General features: G+C 53.0%; 1 pseudogene; it reads left to right on the top strand.

The window, feature by feature from the left end:
* The window catches only part of LOC132077836 (zinc finger protein 208-like), a 416,438-nt pseudogene that overhangs the window by 279,726 nt on the left and 114,475 nt on the right, over window positions 1-22,237 (top strand).

Genomic DNA, 22,237 nt, shown 5'->3' with positions numbered 1-22,237 from the left:
GATGTCCAAAGTCCCTCCATTAATCAAGAGTTTGAGGGGGAATTTAGGACTTGGGGACACATTCTGTGTGGAGTGGCTCTGTGTCTAAGAGGCAGGAATTTGATTTCACCCTTCTTGTGTTGCTAAGAACTCCTCCCTTGACCCAAACCCCAACTCCAGCCCTGGGATACCCTATAAAAACCCCATGGCTCTGCCTTTGCTCTGTCTGTCGGGGGTCAGAAATGGATTCTGGAGCTTTCTCAAACCAAGACCCAACTTGTTTGTTCCCGACATCAGCAGCTGTGGCCTCCCTGGATACCATGAACTCTGGAGAATGGGGGCAGCCAGTGAGGACAGGTCCTCGATTGCAAGATAAGTGTGTTTTCTGTTTGCCATCTGTCAGAGGTGGGGCAGTTATCTTCTGTTCATTGGGCAGTTTATCTCTTCCACAACCAATCCTCCCTCCAGGAGATATCTTCTGATAATGGACTGGCCATTAATTATTAATTATCTGCTGTTAATGGGCCATTGAGTGTCCCTGCATGGCTGATAAAATGACATCCTGCCATTAGGTGATGCTCCGCCCAGGAGGAGGAGCCAAGCATTCCTACCTGGATAGAATCTGAGGTTTGGAACACCACAGCAGCCTTTTCCCACTGGATTCCCAGAGGATCAGCCTTTTCCCACTGGATTCCCAGAGGATCAGCCTTTTCCCACTGCATTGCCAGAGGAGCAGCTGTCTTCTCCACTGGATTCCCAGAGGACGGAAGATTCCCCAGCCCATCTGCAGCAGCCCGGACCTTCAGAGGAAAACTCCACCCTTCTCCAGGCTCCCTGCTCCAACAGAACCACACCTGGCACTGCAGGAGGGCTGCAGCCACCATTGACTGGGACTGCTGCCAATACCCTGACCCACAAGGTGTCAGGTACTGTTCTGACTCTGTCAGTGGTTTTGTTTGTTTGTACTACAGCATTTGTATTTTTAATTTTTCCTTATAAAACCTGTTATTCCTATTCCCATATCTTTGCTTGAGAGCCCCTTAATTTCAAAATTACAACAATTCAGAGGGAGGGGGTTTACATTTTCCATTCCAGGGGAGGAACCTGCCTTCCTTAGCTGACACCTGTCTTTTCAAACCAAGACAATAACAGTTACTTTAACACACAGATATAAAATACATTTTAATATCTTTGAAAAGCCAATATTATAATATATGTGTATAACGATAGTGACCTTAAAAACATGGGACTAGAAAGCTTATGAGGAGGGGAATTTCCAGTAAGGGAAGCAAAATTCCCAGTACTGGGACTGGGCCATGGGACCGACATCTACCATCATTCAGCGAGAGGTTTATTTTTATGGATACGTATTATAATATTGGCTTTTCACAGATATTAAAATAGATTTTATATGTGTGATGTTAAAGTAACTGTGTTGTAAAGATATAGTTTTGTTTTCTGTCATTAATTAAGCTTAGTGAAATGGCTGCTTGTGTTAAACTGCCTGCTTGAATGGGATAACATCCAATGCACGCAGGATGAGGACACCTGTACAGATCTGCCAACTATCAGCACTCCCCGTCTGAAGGCAGAGTGGACCAAGGCCCAAAAACTGGAGGTGATAAGAATGGACTAAAACCACAACCAAGGAATCTGCATGCCCTAAAAAGGCAGATCCAAGGAAGAGCCATGCTAAACCGTTCTTGAAGCATGTAAACTAGTTTGGGGTAAAGTTTGCTGTGCATGAGGGTCTATGAATATGCAACAGGCTGATGTAAGGGGAAAGGTATTTCAGGGGGATCCCCAGTGCCAAGATGCACCCGGCTGTGATAACCTTTGCTCCATGGTCCTGGTCTCCCATTGTCCTTTATTAAACTTTTTACATTTTCACAGGAGAGTGAACATGTTTTTCACATTTAGGAACAGTTTAAGATTTTTTGTTTTTCATGGGAGGGAGTTTTGAAGTGGCTAATCTGCCTGCAACAAGGACCATTTCACGGGCTCTTGTCACCTTTCCTGACAAGTCTGCTGCAGCTCATGGAGAGTAAAGCCCTGGAGGCTGCTTAGGGGCGGTTATAGATGATTGCAGGCAGCGCCTCGATGCCCTGGATCAGCGGTGCCCCCTCCTGGGAACCCCCACATTTTGGGGGAGAATTTGGAGGGTTTTGAGGAGATTTGAGGGAGATTTTGTCTGGGTTTGAATCCTATGCCAAATTTGGTGTCGGGGAGGTACCAAAACCACCCAAAATCCACCCAGAATTGACCCAAAATTACCAAAAATTAACCCAAAATTTCCTCCAAATCCATCCTCTGGGGGTTTGGGGGAGATTTGGAGGGATTTTAGGGGAATTTTAGGGGGGAATTTTTAGTGGGTTTGAATCCTACGCCCACTTCGGCATGCATGAGGTACCCAAACCCCCCCCAAAATCCACCCAAAATTTTTCCTGAAGTGGTTGGGAGGAAGTTTGAGGGGGTTTGAGTGAATATGGGGGTTCCGGGGGAGATTTTATGGGGGTTTTTGGCAGTCATCATCATCCAAAACACAACACCCCATGCCAAAGCCTAGACCAAACCCTAAGGACTGTGCCCCCCATGGAGAGGAGATCAAAGAACTGCACCCCTTCTGGGGAGGAGATCAAAAGCCAGAGGAGACTGAGCTATTAACTCATTAAGTAAAAACATATTCATTTAATCAAGTATCATAATTTCTGTGACTTTATCCTTTGTAATTAAGTCTCAAATGCTTTTCTATTCCTTGTTAATTTAGCTGAATAATATTCATTTTGGTTTTGTAAACTATTAAGTCGTATTCCTGATCTTATATATGTGGTCCCATATGTCTAATAAACCACAAACTTACAATTTAGCAGCAGTTTTAATTGAGATAAAATAATATGATCAAATAGCATCCAGTAGTTACAAAAAGAAATTTGGCAGTGGTTCAGATGAAGCATAAGCAAAACCCATCGATCGGGGTACGGGGAGGGCTTTCCACCCTGCCTCATGTGCAAAAGGCAAAAGGATCCCAACACAACTTATATACTGTGTGCTAATACATATTCATTAATATTTTCCTGTAAATCTCCTCCTATTTCCGGTTCTTGAAATCTACATCACCACAGCACACACAGCGCATGCTTCCGCTGTGGCTAAGGGGGCTTCTGGCTCTTTGCTTCTCTTCTTGGAGGAAGGCCAACAGTCTTCCTCGCTGTCCTCTGAATAACCTGGCAGGTTGTGCACGTGCCCCAAGTCCTGTGTTATGTAAGTAAGCACTGTGTTCCAAGTAAGCCTTATTATTTTATAGATAAGAGCACTATTCTAGACTCCCTGTCTGGAATTGTCCCAACTTTATTCATGTCACGGCCGATCCTGTCCTGGGAGTTGTCTTAACTTTGTCTTGATGTCAATTCTGACTTGGGAGTCTTCCTAACTTTTGTTCATCCAGTCTCCCATATCCTGTTTCCTACATGTATCATCTAAAAGAAACCCATGTGCTTCATAACATTAATCACATATACCTTTCCAATTATTTTCCAAAAATATTTATATAATTACAATTTTGTTAGCACAAATCACATCCATTTATCACAGGAGGCCAAAAACTTGGAAAAGGAGGAAAGAAACACTCCAATAATGACGATGACAAAAAAATCCCAATTTATTTTTGACAGCAAATGAACACCGGCCGCCCTCCAGCCCTCCCAGCCTGGCAGGCTGAGTGGGGCCATTCCCATGGCATGAGGTGCTGGCAGCCTGCGGAGAGAAACCAGAGACCCACGGTCAGTCGCAGCAGGCTCCTGTGCCCCTGTCCTGCCATGGCTGTGCCTGGGCCAGGCTGCTGGCTGTGCTCAGAGCCCAAACCTCCCGACCCATTCTCTGTTTTTAGAGAAGGGCAGCGTGGCAGGCCATGTTCCACCTCCTCTGCTTAATCACAGCACAGCAACCTCCTCAGCAGCTGCAAGAGCGGGATGCCCGTGTGCCCGCTGCCGCCTGCCCTGAGCCATTCTGCCAGCTGAGCTGTGGAGCCGGGTGCCCACCTCTGGAGAGTTGCTGCCAGGAGAGGAGCCGATCCCGCACCAGGTCCTTGTCCTTCTGGAAGGGGCTGTCCCCGCAGACCGTGGCCCCTGGGGTAGTGCTGGCACTGGACGCTGCAGGCGCTCCCCCGTCCGGTCCGGGAACCAGGTGTAATCCTCCTGGGAAAAACAAAGAACAAAAGCACGAAAGTCAATTCAAAACGAGACCTGGAAACAAAGCACAAAGCTTGTCACCATTTCACGGCCCTGTGGAGGGTCTGACCACTCCATGTGAGAATTAAACCTGTCCACGGGTGGGGAAAATCCCCACCTTTCCTGCCCATAAACGCAGCCCTTCCTCAAGGGGCGGCAGAGCAGACCAGCTGGGGCACAGCTTCAGAACCCGTCCCCCTCTGCTGCCTCCCATCCACATGGATGGATGCTTTTGTCAGGCTGGCTGCCCCCACCTCAGCCCGTGCCAGGCTGGCTGGCAGAAGCTGTCAACAAGGCCAGGAGCTGGCTCTCCTTCCACAACATCCGTCCCCTGTCCCGCCAAAAAGCAGCTCGGCGGCCGGCAGGAAAATTAATATTCCCCAGCGCCACTGAGTGGGGAACCTCCGGCACATGGCCAGGCTGAGCCCTGCTGTGCCTGGAAGCACCAGCATCCCCCCGTCCCTGCGCCGGCTGGGGACTCCCCTTGATTACATTGGGGCGCAGAGCGTGTCCTCCAGGCAGGGGCCGCAGCCGAAGCCAATGGGCTCTGCCCCGCCGGCGGCCAGCTCCAGGATGGTGTTCCCAGATCCAGGATGGTGTTCCCAGCTTCACGTCGTGCTCCAGAAGAACACGCCAGTTGTGCCTCGGCTTGTGGGGACATCACGATGCCATTGAGCTGCAGGGGGATGTTTCCCCTCTCCCAGTCTGTGGCACCTTCAGCACACTGCCACCACTTCTCCAATGGGACGGGCAGCATGGAGCCGCTCCCTCCACAGCTTGCGGGGACCAGCGGAAGCATCTCCTCAGCTGCGCTCTCTCCTCCGCGCCGCGGCCACAGGGAAACGCTCCGGGGTTTACTTCCAGTGCCACGAGACGCGAGCCGGTGCTACTTGCTGGGCTCCTGGATCCTACTGTGCACAGGGATGCATCTCTGCTGTCTTCTGGGCCAGGCAGGGCTCCTGCAGCCAAGAATGCTCAAAAAGGTCCTCCAGTGATGGCCTGTCTGTGGGGTCCATGCAGAAACACCACCTGATTAGGTGCTGCCACTCTGTGGAGAGAAACCAGAAACCACCGCTCAGCGGGACAAGGCTCCTGTCCATGCTCTCCCACATTCCACAATGCCCAGGCCACCAGGAGTGCTCAGAGCTGCACCCAAAAGCTTCCTATTGATCCTCTCTTGTGGATGACACCAGCAGAGAGGCACAGGTGCCACCTCCTTCAGCTAAGCCCAGGAGATCCACTCCTCACCAGCTGCAAGAGTAGGATGCTTATGTGCCAGCTGCCTCTCACAACCCTGTTCTTCCCCTCGTGCCTTGCAGGCACATCCCCACCTTGAGACATCCAGGGCAGGAAGAAGAGCTGGCCCTGGACAATGTCCTCGTTGGTGTGGAAAGGAAAGTGCCCGCAGACCAGCTCATAGAGCAGGATGCCCAGGACCAGATGGTGGCTGGCTGGCCATGGTAGCAACCAAAGAGGATCCACTCCGGTGGGCTGTACTCTGATGCTCCTATGGGGGACACAGGCGCAGCTCATCAGGCCCATGCTGCTCCCTCCCTCCCAGCCAGCTCCCGTTCCACAACAGCCAGCCTCTGCCCTGCCAAAAAGCAACTTGGCTGCAGCTGGCTGAAGAAGGATTCCCCCTCCTTCCCTCCCTCCTTCCTTCCCTCCCTCTTCCCCCTCTGCCAGACAAAGGGGAACTTTGCTGCCCTGCTGGGCCCTGGCTTTGGGCTCACCTGACATCTGGGTGTAGAGGATCGTGCCGCAGCCGAAGTCGAGGAGTTTCGCCTCACCCGTGGCCAGGTCGACGAGGACATTCTCGGCCTTGATGTGGTGGCGCAGGACGCCGCGCTGCTGCAGCGCCGCACGGCCTCCAGCACCTGGCGGAGCAGCCCCCGCGCCACGGGCTCCGTCAGGAACCGCCGCTCGTGCAGGAAGTACCAGAGGTGCTGACAGCGCTGCGGACGCTCCATGAGCAGCGCGAAGCCCTCGGGCACCTCGAACCAGTCCAGGAGCCACACGACACCGCGGAAGCCAGGCCGCAACACCTTCCACAGCAGCGCCGGCTCCAGGGGCACAAGGGCGCCCTTGCGCTGCTGGGGGACAACGATGCCGTCAGCGGGGCCGATGCTGCGCCGCGCCTCGGGCAGCCACTGCCCGGCCCCGCCGCGGCTCGCCATGGCCGGGCCCGGGGCGCTGCGTGGCCCCTGCTCACTCCATGCTCGCTGCCCTCGCAGCGTTCCGGCTGCTGCCCTGCCGGGCCTCGCCTCAGCCCCGCCCGGCACGGCCCGCCGGCTCCTCCCGCTGGCCCCGCTCACTTACCAGCCATGCCCACTCCGAGATGCACTCCCGGGACACTCTCTTGATGGCCACCTGCGAGCCAAGGCCAGTGGTGGACTGAAGATCACGCTTGGTTAAGCGTGTATAAGCTGGAGAACACGCAGAATAAAAAATCTTTTTTCTTCTTGGACCCTGATCACAAGTGTATGTCACATCCGGCCTAATGGTGACAGCTGCCCCATCTCTGGGTCAAGAAACGAGTATTGTCTGACAGGTAACTTATCGACAAACTGAGAAAGAAATTAGTACATGGGCATGCAGATTTCTGAAGGGAGGAAAGAAAAGTGTTGACAAGAATAAGCCTAAATTTTAAATGCCTGAAACACTCAAAAATAACATGTTTTGGGCTATTGTACCATATGTTACACAGGGTTCAAACAAACCACAACTCATTAGTATCTGGACTTCATTGCCCACTATGCTTTGAAATGTTGCTAAAGGCACTTTGTGTCAAAGACCCAGTTCCTGTAGGTCACTGTAGATGTAGATCAAAATCCTACCAAAAAATCCGTGTCCAAACCAGCAAGAGTGAGACTTTTGTCCTTGGCAGTAGCTTCCAGGTGCTCCTGGAAACTACCAGGCCTAGACACAAAGATGTGCATTTAACAAAGGGAGAGAAGCACCATGCTTAGCTCTAACTGTGACCTTTACTAGCAGATCTACTAGCAGGTAATAAATTCCATTTGTTCTGCTCTTAGCCAGAGCCAAGATGGGAATCAAAGTCTAGATCACAGGAGAAGATCACAGTAGTCTCAGCTTTTCCAGATGAGGAAAAATACAAAGGATGGTAAGTTTGCGTTGGGTTTACAGGGTTTTTTTACAGATCAATAGACAAGTGATGAAGCTTAAAAGATGACAGCAAAGGAAAATCAACAGATATGCTGAAACTGCGTGAAGAGGAAGGAGACTTCAAATTAACTGAAAAGCTGCACAGAAAGCTTCTCTACTTTTTGCAGATGCTTCAAGTTTTAAATGAAAAAATCTAGCAGCACTTCCAACTTCTTTTTATCAATTCTAGAATAAAGACAATGAAAACTGTGTACTGCTGCTTACAGTATGAAGGAAAGCACAGGAAGCCATTAGAGTAAGAACAATTGTGTTTAGAAGGCTGAGGCACCCTTTGGGGTAGGAGGAATGGGGAGGCGTGGAAATCAGGCCCATGGACACCATTCAAGGAGCATCCAGGCCCTGAGCAGTCCCTCACAGTGGGTATCCCAGCAGATGGAGTCCAAATGCAGCCACAGCTGGGTGGGAAATGTGTTGGGCTGTTGAGCCGTGGTTAGCAGGGGCTCCTCCATCAAATTGCTCCCTGACAGGTGTGGTATGCTCTGTGTGTGTGTGCCCAACAGCTGGCAACAGCAGGCTGGCCCAAATGTGGGAAAAGGCCAAGGAGGCAGCAGAGTGGGAATGGGGCTCTGCAGGATTCCCTGGTGGTTGCACACACCCGTGGGGGATGAGGCTGGCCCAGATGGTCCCTGGGGCTCTGAGCTGAAAAGGGGGGAAAAGAGAAGCAGGGAGGAAGGGCCAGATGCCGCTGTGACAATGCCATTCCATCCCATAGGTGACATAGTGAGAGGAGGGTGGGAACCAAATGGTGATTGCTGCTGATCACCCTGACATCTCCAAGACAAGAGGCCCAGAAAGGATTGCACATCTGCCTCCTAGTGTTGTCCTGAATGGGAGCTCATCTCCTGGCGTTCATTATCTGCAAGTCTTGCAGCTTCCCAGGGACACTCCACACTTCAGGTAAGCAAAGCTGCTTACCTCACTGTGTTCTTTGGGCTTCTGAAAGGGACTGTCCACTCAGCTACAGCCTGGCAAGGAAGGGAGTCTTACAACACTCTGGATATTTTAGACTTTTATTGGCATTTCGGCTGAAACAAAGTATCCCCTCGCTACTTCTCCATCTTCATCCTTCCGTCCTGCAGGTGGCCTGTTCAGGCTGACAGCTTGGAGCGCCTGCAGGCTCCAGTTGGGCTGCAGCCTAGCTTTTCCTCTCACAGCTTAATTCTTATTATGACAATTCCTTCATTTCTACTTAAAAGCTTTCCTAAATTAACAACACTCTATTCTAAGCTAAACAATCCTCTTTTATCTAAGCTATCTACATTCCATAATCCTTAAAACTTGATCCCTATATTTCCTAATTTTTTTCAACTTTCATCTTTTTGAGAAAGAAAAAACAACAGAGCTTTAAACTGAACCTAACACACACCTAACCTAACCTAATCTAACCTAACACCTATGTGCGAGGGCGTTCGCGGCCTTACGTCCGGCTAGCAGAAGGGGGTGAGAATGGCCGAGGCCCCTACGCATCGGAGGCCAGCCCCTCTTGGCGTCTTGGCCTTGGGCTGGGCTGGATCTCGGAATCGGACTACTTGTGCTTGAGAGGACGAATAAGGAGGCGACCACTTGCTAGGGGTATCACGTCGGTTTATTGGAGAATCCCACAGCAGAGGGCAACCAACAGATGGTAGAACCCCCAGCAAATGGCACCGAACAGGGGAAGCAACAAGGTTTTAAAGGCAAGGGGTGGAGAAGGGAGGGAAACCTGGCAAACCAATCCGTGAATAGATAGGGAGGTACACAACATAAGTGACATGAGGATATAGCCAATAAATGTAAAGCAGAGGAGGGGCCCCGGGACACCAGCCAACCACAACCCCCAGAGAGAAGAAGTTTCTCGAAGCCTGGGAGGAGTGGGGGGTGATTGACAGGGCCCAGGGAGGAGGGAAGACTTACTTACAAGGCAAAGCCTGGGAGGGGAAATTACATAACATAAGAGATTGGCAGTGGAGGGGAAGGGGTATCCTTGGTAACTTAACTGTCAGGTCCACAGTGGCGGGAAAACTGTGTAGGGAGGAACCATTTAACACAGAACAAAGGGGGAGCATACATAAAATAGGGGAGAAAACTGGAGAACTTAAAAACACATCACAACATCTCCCCGTTTCTTAACAAATAAAAATAAAAAGAAACTAGAACGTCCATAAAATTTCAAAGTTCGGGAATCCACGGCCGGCCCAGCTATTTCTCGCCTCCTTCGAGCTGGAGTTCGTCAGTCTCTAGGTGTTCCTGAGGCTGCCCAGTTGACCTCTCTTTGTCAGCATCCTCTTCAGCCTCTGGGGTGAGGTCTTCCAGCTCGAAGGGCACTTCTGATGGAATAGTAGCATGGTTCACAGCTGGCGAGATGGCCTTCGCTATCAGTTTTCGGACCAGTCTGTGGATCAACACAATCACAACTGAAATGACAATTAAGCTCAACACAACTTTAGCAACTGATTCTAGAATAGAACTGGCCCACCCGCTGAGGCCCCAACCCTTAAAGATGTTCCCCAGCCAGTCGGATGTTTCTTGTTTAACCTGGTGTAAAAGGTCTTGGAGTCTTCTGGTGGAATGTCTGGCGTCCTCAGCTCGAGAGGACAGGTTCAGACAGCAGAGGCCCTCAAACTCCTCACAATGATGGTGGTGGAGCAGCAATAGAAAATCTATTGCTGCTCTATTTTGGAGTGTCGCCTTCCTTGTTATTTCCTCGTCAGTGAGGAGGTCGTAAAGCGCAGCTGATGTAAGATTCGCTTGTTTAGCTACCCAACACTCAAGGCGGCCCAATTCACCTAGAGCCTTCGCCACCGATATCCAAGGCAACAGAATGGTAAAGGCAACAGATTTTGAGTGCGACCAATGCGTAATTTCGTCATCACAGTCTTCTGTGAGATCCTTCAGATCTCTTTTGGCTCTGCTCAGTTCAGCTGTGATGTTTGTTCTCTTCCAATTAATAATTTGGGTGATGTTGGGAGTAAACAGCGTCAGCCGGCCAAAAGTGCACGGCCCTCCGACCAGGCCAGAGGGGATGCCTGCCCACGCTTGGTCGCCACAAATTAGAAACACGCCTCTTGGAAGGAGTAAGGGGTCCATCCAGTAGTGGTGGGGCCGAGGATTTTAAGAACGGCCTGGCACCACTGCCTGGCTTGGTACTCTTTCTTGGACTGGTGGACCACCTCACTACCCTTCTCAACGGGGGTAATGCTGTAATCGAACTGAAAACAAATGGAGGCGTTGGCTGACCCGAGGAGATGTAATTCGGTGGGCTCGGAGGGTACAGGATCCAGCCTGACCACTCCGTCTCTCCAGGCATTGGATGAATCAAAATTGGGGAGAATGGTGAGACTCTGGGATAGGACTGGGGAAAAGGCACGTTGGAACGTAACAGGGAACTCGCCTGGAGAGAAGGGGATCCCCACAAGGCAAGACGACATCGGGTCCTCTGCTGTGCCGGTGTCTAGGCATATACTGTCCTGTCCTAGCGATTGAGCCAAGGCACACCAGACGTTGACCTTTGGCTGGGGGATGACCCACGGCTCCGAAGGTGACAACAGGAATCTGCAGGTCGCCATGAACATCATCAGTAGACAAGGGTTGGGAGCCAGCGCTGTTGACACCAAGGCCATTGAGGAGATGTAACTAAAACGAAAGAGACAAGTAAAAGTATCACAAAATCACAAAAATGGTTCCTCTCCAAATAGCCAACTTAGATAGAACGTGCGAGGGGTAATAACCGGAGCAGGGGGTGAATGGGAAGCAACATAACATAAGAGATCCAGGGGTGGAGGTGAAGAAGGAGGGGAGGGCTCCTCAGTCACAGGGAGGAGATCAGGAGAGAAAGACAAAGGATGATTGCGTGACTTCCTCCGCCGACGCCAACAAGCCTGCCGGACCTGTGGTACCGCCTCCTGCTTTGTCCTCTGCTTCGGGACGAATGGCCTGACCCATTTGGATGGTATCCACTTGGGGCCTGAGGGAGTGGACACACACGCGTATCCCCTCCCCCAGGTCACCAGGTCAAAAGGGCCCTCCGTCCGCCAGGTCTCCGGATCTTTTACAAGAACCGGGGGCCTGGCTTTCGGCTGCAGCTGCTGGTGACTGCCGAAGTGCCGGACCACCGGAGGATTCTGGCTGTCAAAAGAGCAGTTGAAAAAATTAAGTGTATATAAAGCTCTTGCCAGTCGGACGTGGGGGGTTTCCACCTTCATCGCCGATTGTTGTCGGGATAGGATCTTCTTAAGGCTCTGGTGGGCCCTTTCCACCATGGCTTGGCCTGTCGGGGAATAGGGGATGCCAGTCTTGTGCACTATTCCCCATTGCTGCAGGAAGCTCCGCAGCTCCTTGGAAATATACGCAGGGCCATTATCTGTTTTTAGGGCCCTAGGGATGCCCAAGACAGCGAATGCCTGAAGCAGATGCTTCTGGACATCCACTGCCTTCTCTCCTGTGTGGGCAGAGGCATAGATAGCCCTGGAGAAAGTGTCCACTGAGACATGGATGTAACACAGTCGACCAAAAGATGGGACATGTGTTACGTCCATCTGCCACACCTCGCAGCTTGCCAAACCTCGGGGGTTAGCCCCCGAGGTCACAGTGGGCATTTGGTCCTTTTGGCACTGGGGACATGTGGCCACTATCGCCTTAGCCTGGTCCTGCGTAAGATTGAACTGCAAACCAGGCCAGGCGCATTCTGATGGAAGAGCTGGTGGCTGATTTTAGCCTGGCCGAACATGTCTGGGAGAGGGCCCTGCATCACGGCAGCTGCGGCCAGGGAATCAGCTTGATGGTTGCCCTCCGCTATGAACCCAGGCAGCTCAGTATGCGACCTAACACGTATAACATAAAAGGGATGCTCGTGGTGGGAGACCAATTCCACGAGCTTATTAAGTAATTCAAACAATCTCTTGTTGGACACTTCTTGAAGAACTGCTTGTTCAGCCCGAGACACTACACCCGCGACATACGCAGAATCTGTGACCAGATTAAAAGGTTCAGGGAATCTCTGAAATGCCCTGACGACTGCGTCTAACTCAGCAATCTGTGGAGAACCCTCCACAATAGCAACATCAGTCTCCCACTGCTGAGTCTGAGGATCCTTCCAAGTCATTACTGACTTGTGGGATGCTCCAGACTCGTCCGTGAAAACTGTCATGGCATCTAGTGGCTCCCTGCTTTGGACCTTTCTCAGAGATAATTTAAACTCCGAATTAAACAATTTGTGGGCCAGCCGATCTACTGCGATGCGCCCAGTGTAGCTATCGAGTGCAAACTGTAGATATTCATTAGTTTGCAGCAGTTCTTCAAAGGTCCTTAATTTAAGTTGGCCCAATTCCAATTTAATTGGGATATGTATGCATGAAAAATCGCATCCTGCCAACTCCCTGATCCTCGATCTTGCCTTGAGGATCAGTTCGGCTACCAACTCTTGTGGCCTTGTCATTCTTTTGGACCGATGATGACTGAGGAACACCCACTCTATTATTAAGAGGGGGTCACCCAGCCCTTGGTCCCTTACCTCGATGTCCCATTGGTGAATGATGCCATGGAGGTGTGGCAACTTTCCCAGTATTATGAACTTAAAGGGCAGGCCCGGGCGATACCGGTGGGCCTGCCTGGCCGAAATGGCCTTTTGGATTTTCTCCAAGGCTACCCGTGCCTCTGGGGTGAGAGCCCTAGGGGAACTAAGCCCCTCTCCCCCTTTCAACAAACTGAAAAGGGGGGCTAGATCTTCGGTCGAAATGCCCAGCCAGGGTCTCACCCAATTTAAAGACCCACACAGTTGGTGAACATCCGCTAGGGTCTGGACTTTTGTCCTAATAGCCAATTTTTGCGGAACAATGGTCCGCTTGGTGATTTCAAGGCCCAGGTATTTCCAAGGTGGCATCCGCTGAATCTTATCCTACTGGAGCTCGAACCCTGCAGCAACCAACGCATTGGTTGTCAGGTCCAGCACATGGGCAAGCAGACTGTGGTCGGGTGCACACACGAGGATGTCATCCATGCAATGATGAATGATGACAACATCCCCGAGGGCTGTACGTATTGGAGACAGCAGCGAAGCGACATACCATTGGCAGATCACAGGGCTGTTCTTCATGCCCTGTGGTAGTACCCGCCAATGATAGCGCTTGGCTGGGGACTCACGGTTGATGGACGGAACCGTGAATGCGAAAGGCGGGGCATCGTCAGGGTGAAGAGGAATTTGAAAAAAACAATCCTTTATATCTATCACTGCCAGATCCCAATTTCGGGGGAGCATTGCTGGGGAGGGCATCCCTGGCTGGAGAGACCCCATATCTACAATTTTATCAATAATTTGGCGAAGGTCGGTCAGGAGCCGCCACTTATCTTTATTGGGCTTCTTGATAACAAAAACTGGAGAATTCCAGGGAGACATTGTCTCCACAATGTTGCCCTTAAGTAGCTGCTCCTGAACGAGCTCGTTGAGTGCCTTCAATTTTTGTTTATTAAGTGGCCACTGCAAGACCTGTACTGGTTCATCAGTCAGCCAATCCAGCTTCCAGGTCTGGCGCTCTTCAGTGGCCACTGCCTGAAAAACCTGAGGAGCCTTCGGAAGGTAAATTTTGGCTCCCCACTGGGCTAGTAGGTCTCTCCCCCAGAGAGGCTCGGTGTAATCTAATACGAACTGGGCGTACAGAAGCCAATTGCCCATCTGGCCCCGTAATTTGGACAACGCTCCTTGATTGTTTGGCCAATTGAAGCCCTCCAACACCCTGAATCATGCCAGCAGCGTTTGCAAGCCCCAATGTGACGGCCACTCCTGAGAGGGAATGATCGTCACATCTGCCCCCGTGTCCAATAGACCCCTCACGATCTTCCGGTCCCCGCCCAACGAAAGCTGACAAGTCAGGCGGGGCTTCTCCCTCCCCACTACCTGCGCCCAGGCCACCGTCGGAGGCGATGATTGCTCCGGAGTCTTCTTCCAATGATCTTTCCCTGGAACTGGAATGGCCTGGGCGATAACCTGTCCTTTGGGGAGGAAGAGCGGAGGTCGGACACAGTACAGCCCTACCGCGAAACGGTCCCGGTCGGTAGTTACCAAACCCGGGATGATGTAAATGTCTCGCGGCGTGTGCTTCGTGTCTCCGACGACGGTCCACCTCCAACGTCCTAATTTCCTCCAGTGACCCGGATGTTGGAGGTCGACAGACACCAGCTGTAAATCACTATTAGGAAGATGTATGTCTCTAGTGAGCTGCAGCCTGTAAGGAGAAGCAGAGGACATGGTGTTAAGAGCAGGTGTGGGCTGAATACCACAGGTGTGTGTCACGTCTGGTGAAAGGTAAGACAAATCCGGCAAAGCATAAGGCGGCTCTCCTTTATCTCCCTCCTCCCCGCTGGATGTTATTTGTCCCGCTGCACTTATATCCTCGCGCAGGGAGGGGCTGTGCTCTTGGTCTAGTTTTTTTGCTTCTTATTTTCCTCCCTTTCCTGCTTCTTGCGGTATTCTAGGTAGTCCAGTCACATCGGGCACTGGGGCATCCAGTGCCCGGTCTTACCGCAAAGATGGCAGGGGTGGGTGGCCGTTGATCTCCTGCCGGACCCTGGTGTTGGGGGTCCAGCAACGGGGGCAGCTTCCAGCTCAAGGAAGTCCGGCTCGGGGCATTCTACAAAAGCCACTGATGACCTCTTAGGTCGCGATGTTAAGGCGACCTGGCCAACCACGGCCTCTATCATGGCCTCTACCGTGGGCCGGGGACTTCGAGGGAGTGTTTTGATTGCCCTTCGACACTCCGAGTTGGCGTTACTATATGCCATTCTTTGGAGCGTCTTCTCCCTGTCCTCGTCCCCGGTCGCCTGCGCCTCCACATATCGGTAGAGGCGCCCGATAAAAGCCATGTAAGGCTCTTGTGCCCCTTGCCAAACCTCCTCGTCCTCCCACTGGGAGGTTACCACCTGCAGCTTGTAAAAAGCCCGCTCGGCTGCCCTGGTGGTCTCCACAAGCTGCGGCGGGAATAGAGCCTTTGCTTGTACTGCCCCCTCTGCCCATTGTCCCTCGCCCAACAGATGTTCCAGAGAAACCACCAGCCCATCCGCATCATGAGATGTTGAAGGACTCCCCCAGAGAAATGGGAGAGCCTCCAAGATCTCCCTCCTCCATTCCGCCACCCAGACCCGGAACTCCATGGGCCTAGTAAGGCTGGAGAAGAGGGCCCTCAGGTCTGCAGGCACTAGATCTCCCCGCGCAAGGGCATTGCGGAGCATCCCCCGGACGTACTCAGGCTCCCGGGAGTAGTCCTTCTGCACTTTGCACAGTTCTTTGATCTGGGCCTGTGCCAGTGGCACCCATTGGGCCTGAGAGCTCCCCTCCCCGCTGAGGTGGTAGGTGACCGGAGCGGCTTCCAATAAAGGCGCCTGCTCCGGCTTCCGGTCATCCACCCCCCCCCCTCCCGGAACACAAAGCGTGGGAACCGGAAGGGGGAGCGTGGGAACCGGAACTGGAGGAGGTTGAGGCGGGGTCTGGCAGTGAGGCGGGGCGAGGGAATGGGCGCGGCACACCACCCCTCTCCGCCTCCTTGGTGGGGTTTGGAGGCGGAGCAGAATACAAAGGCAGAGTGGGGGAGGAGTCAACGAGGGGCAGAACTGGGGGAGGAATCTGGGGAAGAGCCGAAGGAGGAGCAGAGGGTGGAGAAATGGGTGGGACGGAGGGCGGATACAAAGGAGGGACACCCGAAAAAGGGCTTGGATCAAGGGGAAGGAAGGGGTTGGCGTCAGGGAGGAAAGGGTTAGGAGAGGAAGAAGGAGCCCTGGCGGGAACGGCCGCATGGCCGCCGCCATCTTGGGCTCCAAGGGAGCCATTTTGAGAATCTTCAACAAACCGTACAACCTTGGGATTTAAAACTGGGGACTTGGGTACTGGGGCAGAGGGTGAGGGAAGAGAAGGAGCCTGGCCAGGGCTCCTCGAAGGGGGAGGCTGAGCAGGTCGAGGGGGAGCAGGGGCAGGATGGACCCCCTGCCTCTGGTCGGCCCTTAAGATCCCCCTCGAGGGCTCCTGCCTACGGGATACGGGTAAGGTTTGAGGGGCAAGGGCAACAGAACGAGGGGAACGAGGGGATAAACTAGAACCAGCGGGATCTTTCTTAAGCTCCCCAAACGCATGGAGTGCCGCATGCACTCTGTGCGCCCAATAAGCCACGGTGGCCAACTTCGCCTCCCCGGAATTTATGGCCTCGTCTAATTTTGCTATAACAGCTGCCCAATATCATGGCACACTGCGCGAGGGCGTTCGCGGCCCTATGTCCGGCTAGCAGAAGGGGGTGAGAATGGCCAACGCCCCTACGCATCGGAGGCCAGCCCCCCTTGGCGTCTTGGCCTTGGGCTGGGCTGGATCTCGGAATCGGACTACTTGTGCTTGAGAGGACGAATAAGGAGGCGACCACTTGCTAGGGGTATCACGTCGGTTTATTGGAGAATCCCACAGCAGAGGGCAACCAACAGATGGTAGAACCCCCAGCAAATGGCACCGAACAGGGGAAGCAACAAGGTTTTAAAGGGAAGGGGTGGAGAAGGGAGGGAAACCCGGCAAACCAATCCGTGAATAGATAGGGAGGTACACAACATAAGTGACATGAGGATATAGCCAATAAACGTAAAGCAGAGGAGGGGCCCCGGGACACCAGCCAACCACAACCCCCAGAGAGAAGAAGTTTCAGAAGCCTGGGAGGAGTGGGGGGTGATTGACAGGGCCCAGGGAGGAGGGAAGACTTACTTACAAGGCAAAGCCTGGGAGGGGAAATTACATAACATAAGAGATTGGCAGTGCAGGGGAAGAGGTATCCATGGTAACTTAACTGTCAGGTCCACAGTGGCGGGAAAACTGTGTAGGGAGGAACCATTTAACACAGAACAAAGGGGGAGCATACATAAAATAGGGGAGAAAACTGGAGAACTTAAAAACACATCACAACAACCTAAACTGAGCAAATATGAAAACTGTCACATTTCCTATCTATGGCACAGCTCCTCTTAATACTCGGGGGATGGCTGAAGCTCTGCCTCAAGATGACACATCCCCTTTTCACAGAATCACAGAATTACAGAAATTCTAGGCTGGAAGAGACCTGTAAGATCAACGAGTCCAACCCATGTTCTAACACCTTAACTAGATCATGGCACCAAGTGCCACATCCAGTCTTTTTTTAAAGTGTTTGAGGGATGATGACTCCACCACCTCCCTGGGTAGATGATTCCAGTATTTGACCACTCTTTCTGTAAAATACTTCCTCCTTAATTCTAGCTTGCATCTCCCTTGGCGCAGCTTGAGACTGTGTCCTCTTGTTCTGTCTGTTGTTGCCCGGAGAAAGAGACTGACCCCCAGCTCACCACAGCCACCCTTCAGGAAGTTGAAGAGGGTTATAAGGTCACCCCTGAGTCTCCTTTTCTCCAGGCTGAACAATCCCAGCTCCCTCAGTCGTTCTTCATACGGCTTGTGTTCCAAGCCCCTCACCAGCCTCGTTGCTCTCCTTTGGACACACTCAAGCATCTCAACGTCCCTCCTAAAATGAGGGGCCCAGAACTGGACACAATACTCCAGGTGAGGCCTCACCAGTGCTGAGTCCCTCCTCTTGGCTGGCGGGGCATAAGGGCCTCCTCAGGCGCAGGTGTCTCCTCTCCAGTCTTCCTGCACTTGCTTGGCTGAAATGATCAGAGCAGCCAGGCTGGAGGCAGGATTGCCTGAGGTCACAAAGGGATGTTGCCCAGAGGATAAAGAACAAAGAAAGGAACTCTTACTTTCCAGGATCCTACCCTCACGGGCTCATGCAGGATTCCCTGGCTACCAGGAAGACACACAAAGAGCACCGAGCGCAGCGTGTCTCCCTGCGCCTTCCTGTCCTGGGAGCTGTCTGTGCCACGTGGCCCACACTCCTCCTCATCCCTTCATGCAGGTGTCCTCAGCTGACAGGGCTTTTTGCCCCTTTGCTTTTTCTTACCTGCAGGAGTTCCTGGGCAGAGCAGCGCCTGTCCTTGTCTGCCTGCAGGCAGCAGCGGAGGAAGTCATGCAGGAGAGCTGAGTGGTGCCTGGGCTTCTGCAGTTTTGGGGGCCCGTTCCTTTCTATCAGTTCATAAACCTACAGCAAAAGGATGCAAGAGGACACTGCACCTGCTCCTTTGCTAGCCACATCAGCTCTCTCCACACAGAGCCCTCTTGCTAAGCTGCACCTTACCCTGAGACGGGCTTCCCCCTCGTAAGGAGCTTCCCCTTCCACCATTTCCAGCCCCATGATCCTCAGGGACCAGATGTCCACTTTGGGGCCATAGGCTTCTCCTCTCACCACCTCCGGTGCCATCCAGCTGGGAGTGCTGACGCTGGAGCTGCGCTTGTTGGGCTCAGGGCTGAGCTGAGCACAGAGGCCAAAGTCACCTGAGGACAAAAACAAAGTCTGTCAAAGCCAGCTACCACTGGCAAAGCGGCCAAAACCATTGCCCACTCCAAGCCTGACCAGGCCATGCTGAATCGAGCTGAAAAAGCAGCTCAGCTCTCCTTTCACGTGCCTGGAGCCAGGCAAACAGGGCATTGGCCACTTCCAAAACACCCTCACCATTCACGCACTGGCCAAGCGGCGCTTCTGCCCAAGCGGCACTCACCAAAATGCAAGCACATGGCATGTGCTGGAAATGCTGCAGCCCAGCAGGGATACCCATCCAACTTGACAGATCCATCCATGCCCACAAGGACGTTGTTGCTTTTGATGTGTCTGTGGATGACTTGGCAGGAATGAAGGAAATGCAGTCCTTGCAGGCACTGAGAGAGAAAAAGGAGGGAGGGAAAGTTAACGTGCACGATCTGATTTCATCCCACCAGAAAGGAAAGAGCTCGATGGGATTGACGGCTTTCTCAGGCAACTGTGAGCGAGGGCGCAGCATCATGGTGCTGTCACCAAGAAGAGCTTGCTGCTTCAACTCTTGGAAGTTTTTTCTCGATTTCCAAGCAAAGGCATCTGGGCTTCCAAAAGTTCCACCGGCCTTCGGTAGGAAGCGCGTCACCTTTGGCTGGGAGGCAGCATGGCAAAAATTTTTGGGGAAGCCTAGTGGCAGCAGAGGAGGAAGCAGCACCTTAGAGCTGTTCCAGAATCCATCGCCATCGGGGCTGCAATGCTATCCTTTGAAGCTAACGCCAGCTCCTCTCCCTTAGCTTGAAATTCTGCCACCTGCATGCTGACTTCCAGTGGCAAGGAATGTAGGACAGACAGACAGGCTCCAGGAAAACATTGCCAGGCAAAGCTGAGAAGAGGAAGCAAGTGAAACCAAGTGAGTGAGCGAGCACCAGTGCCACAGGACAGACAGGATGGAAGAGTGCAAGAACAGAGCCTGAGGAGTGCGGGGACAGTGGCAGGCAGTTCACTTCCCATGCTCTTTCTTCTCCTGTGTGTCGTGACAGCAGCAGCAGCAGCAAAGGAAAGGTGAGAGCAAGAAATCTCGGCTCTCCTTAACCTCCAGCTGGCAAGCGGCATCCTGGGCAGGCTCGGGGAAGCACAAGTGGGATCCCTCACCTCCTGATAGACAGTGCCTATCTGTCCTTCCTCCAGGTACACTGCCCCGAGCACATCAAACAAGGTGCCACCATCCATGAACTCCATGGCCAGCCAAAGCTCTGCATCCATCAGGTAGCTGAAAGAAGAAAACCACAGCATGGAGAGACAGCAATGGGCACAGCCTCAGTCACCCCAGAGCCTGCTCTCCAAGCTACGTGTGCCACAAGAGGTTATTGAACACCAGCTCCACCTCCTCCCATGCTCTGGAGACCAGCAGAGAAATCATCACCAGCTCCCTTCTCTGCCGGTGACCAAAGGGCATTGTCTCTTGGGGCTTGCACTAGCTAAAGCTACGCTGACACGAGAATACGCCAATCTGTCTAAGTAGGCAACGATATTGGGACTCCTGTTGTCCCTCATGGCCAGGATTTCATTGGCAGCCAGCTCCTCGGACATCCCCTCCTCAAGTGCCATGATCTTGATTGCCACCTGAAATGACCTTGGCCACCATTCCCTTGAGAAGACGCACCCTGCTCAAGATCACAAGGAGCACGGAGCGAGTGCTGGTGCAATGAGGCAGCGGGCAGGGCCAAAGTGCCTTGTCACTAGACAGCAGAGCTTAGCAGAAGCACCAAAGGCCATCCCAAATGCATTCTGCCCCCTGAGCCTAGACTGTACTTTAGAGGAACAGCCTCTGCTGCAGACATGGACCTGCCAGCCAAACCTCCAGGGAGAGCTCACAGCAGTGGGGAAAGTGCTCCAGAGCTGCAACATGGCATGGGGCTGTTGGCACTTTACCTGTTGTCCGCTGCTGGTGTCAAGGGCTCTATAAACAGCTCCAAATCCCCTGGAAAGACAAAAGCAGACGAAAGAGCCCTTTAGCCCTTGGCACTGGAATCAAGCCTAGGCAGCAGATCTCCCCAGGCTGCCTGCATGCCTTCCTTAGAAAATGCCTGGCTGCGGCGTCTCTTCGGCCAACAGCACGTCAGCCCGCGAGCCCTCTGCCTTGCGGGGCAGGCTGCCCAAGGGAACACTAAGATGCAGCATGAAGACCAGGGGCCGCTGGAAACCTCCAAGGCTCAGCCAGGTCATTTCCAAACCTAAGGGGAACTCTCCTCCTTGTGCGGGTGTGTATGCATGTGTGTGTCAAAAAAGTGAGAAAAATTAAAGTCAGAAGACTGTCCTTGAGAATCTGACATTTCTTGAATGGCAAGGTGCTCTTTCAGGCCAGAAAGCTGCAGGGGTAGGGGATTTCCCACGTCCTTCTCCTCATTGCTGAAAGCAAGACAATGCCAGCATCAACTTGTCTTTGATGAGGCCTTCGGATTGCTTGGACCGAGCAGTCCAGGCAGGCAACAGGAGGTCAAGCCAGAGCCTGACCATGATTGGAGCTTGCCTGACTTCACGCTTGATATTGCACCAGCCAAAGACCTGGCTCACACTTTTGTAAAAGGAGCCGACGCCACGCTTACCCTCATCCCAGTTCTTCAAGTGCCGTGTATTTGCTCGTTGCCTGGCCCACACTCACAATGCTCCCTGAAAGACAAAAGCAGTGCAGGGCGCTCACTCGCACACAGAGACGCTGCTGCCCAGAGCCTCCCAAAGGCAGCCCCGCTGCCGGCAGCTCTGGACCCTTTGCGGTCTCTTGGCTTCCAGCTGCTGAGACCAGAAAGTGGGAGGGCCATCTTCTCCACCTTGCATCAGGTGGCCTTTCCAAGAAGGCCTTGATTTCCTTCAAGCACTGCATCCCATGCCATAAGCCCAAATGAGGAGCTCTTAAGAAGGGGGCCCTAAGAGGTCACCAAGGGCCTTTGCAGCCTCTGCAGGTACACCCACCATCACTGGCAGGTCCACTGCCAGGGGCACAAAGTGTCTGAGCCGGAGAAGGAGTAAGAACAGGAGCCCGAAAACAGCTGGGGCCAGAGAGCTCCCTGGAGCCTAGTCACTTGCTAGGTGCCAGCCTTCTGCTCAAGCAGAAACAATCTCTGCTTTTGTCTTTGGCACAGAAGGCAGCCCAGGCAGAGCCAAGCCAGGTCCAGCCACCCTCACAGGCAGCAGGAACTCCCTGAGCGCTGCCGCACTGCCTCAAAGCACAACAGGTTCTGCAGAGAGGCCTAAATTCCTCTGAGACCGAGGGGCAGCTTCTGGCACAGCCTACACCCAGACACGCACACAACACACTGCTCTGGCTGACAAGAAATGCACCCGCTCCTCCCTGTTCAGGCTCTGCTCCTCCCTCATCTCGGGCTGCTGGACTGCGCTGCTGCTGTCAGTGCCAGCAGCGGGGGCGAGCTGGCTGCTGCAGGCCACGCTGCTCCAGCGGCACCAGGTTGAATTGCAGAGCCTGTGCTGAGCTGGGACAAGGAAGGATTGCCCGTC

Source organism: Ammospiza nelsoni, chromosome 10 (genome assembly GCF_027579445.1).
Source record: "Ammospiza nelsoni isolate bAmmNel1 chromosome 10, bAmmNel1.pri, whole genome shotgun sequence".
In the NCBI taxonomy this organism is placed as follows: domain Eukaryota; kingdom Metazoa; phylum Chordata; class Aves; order Passeriformes; family Passerellidae; genus Ammospiza; species Ammospiza nelsoni.
The sequence above is the reverse complement of the archived record's forward strand: the minus strand, read 5'-3'. Positions and strand labels throughout refer to the sequence as shown.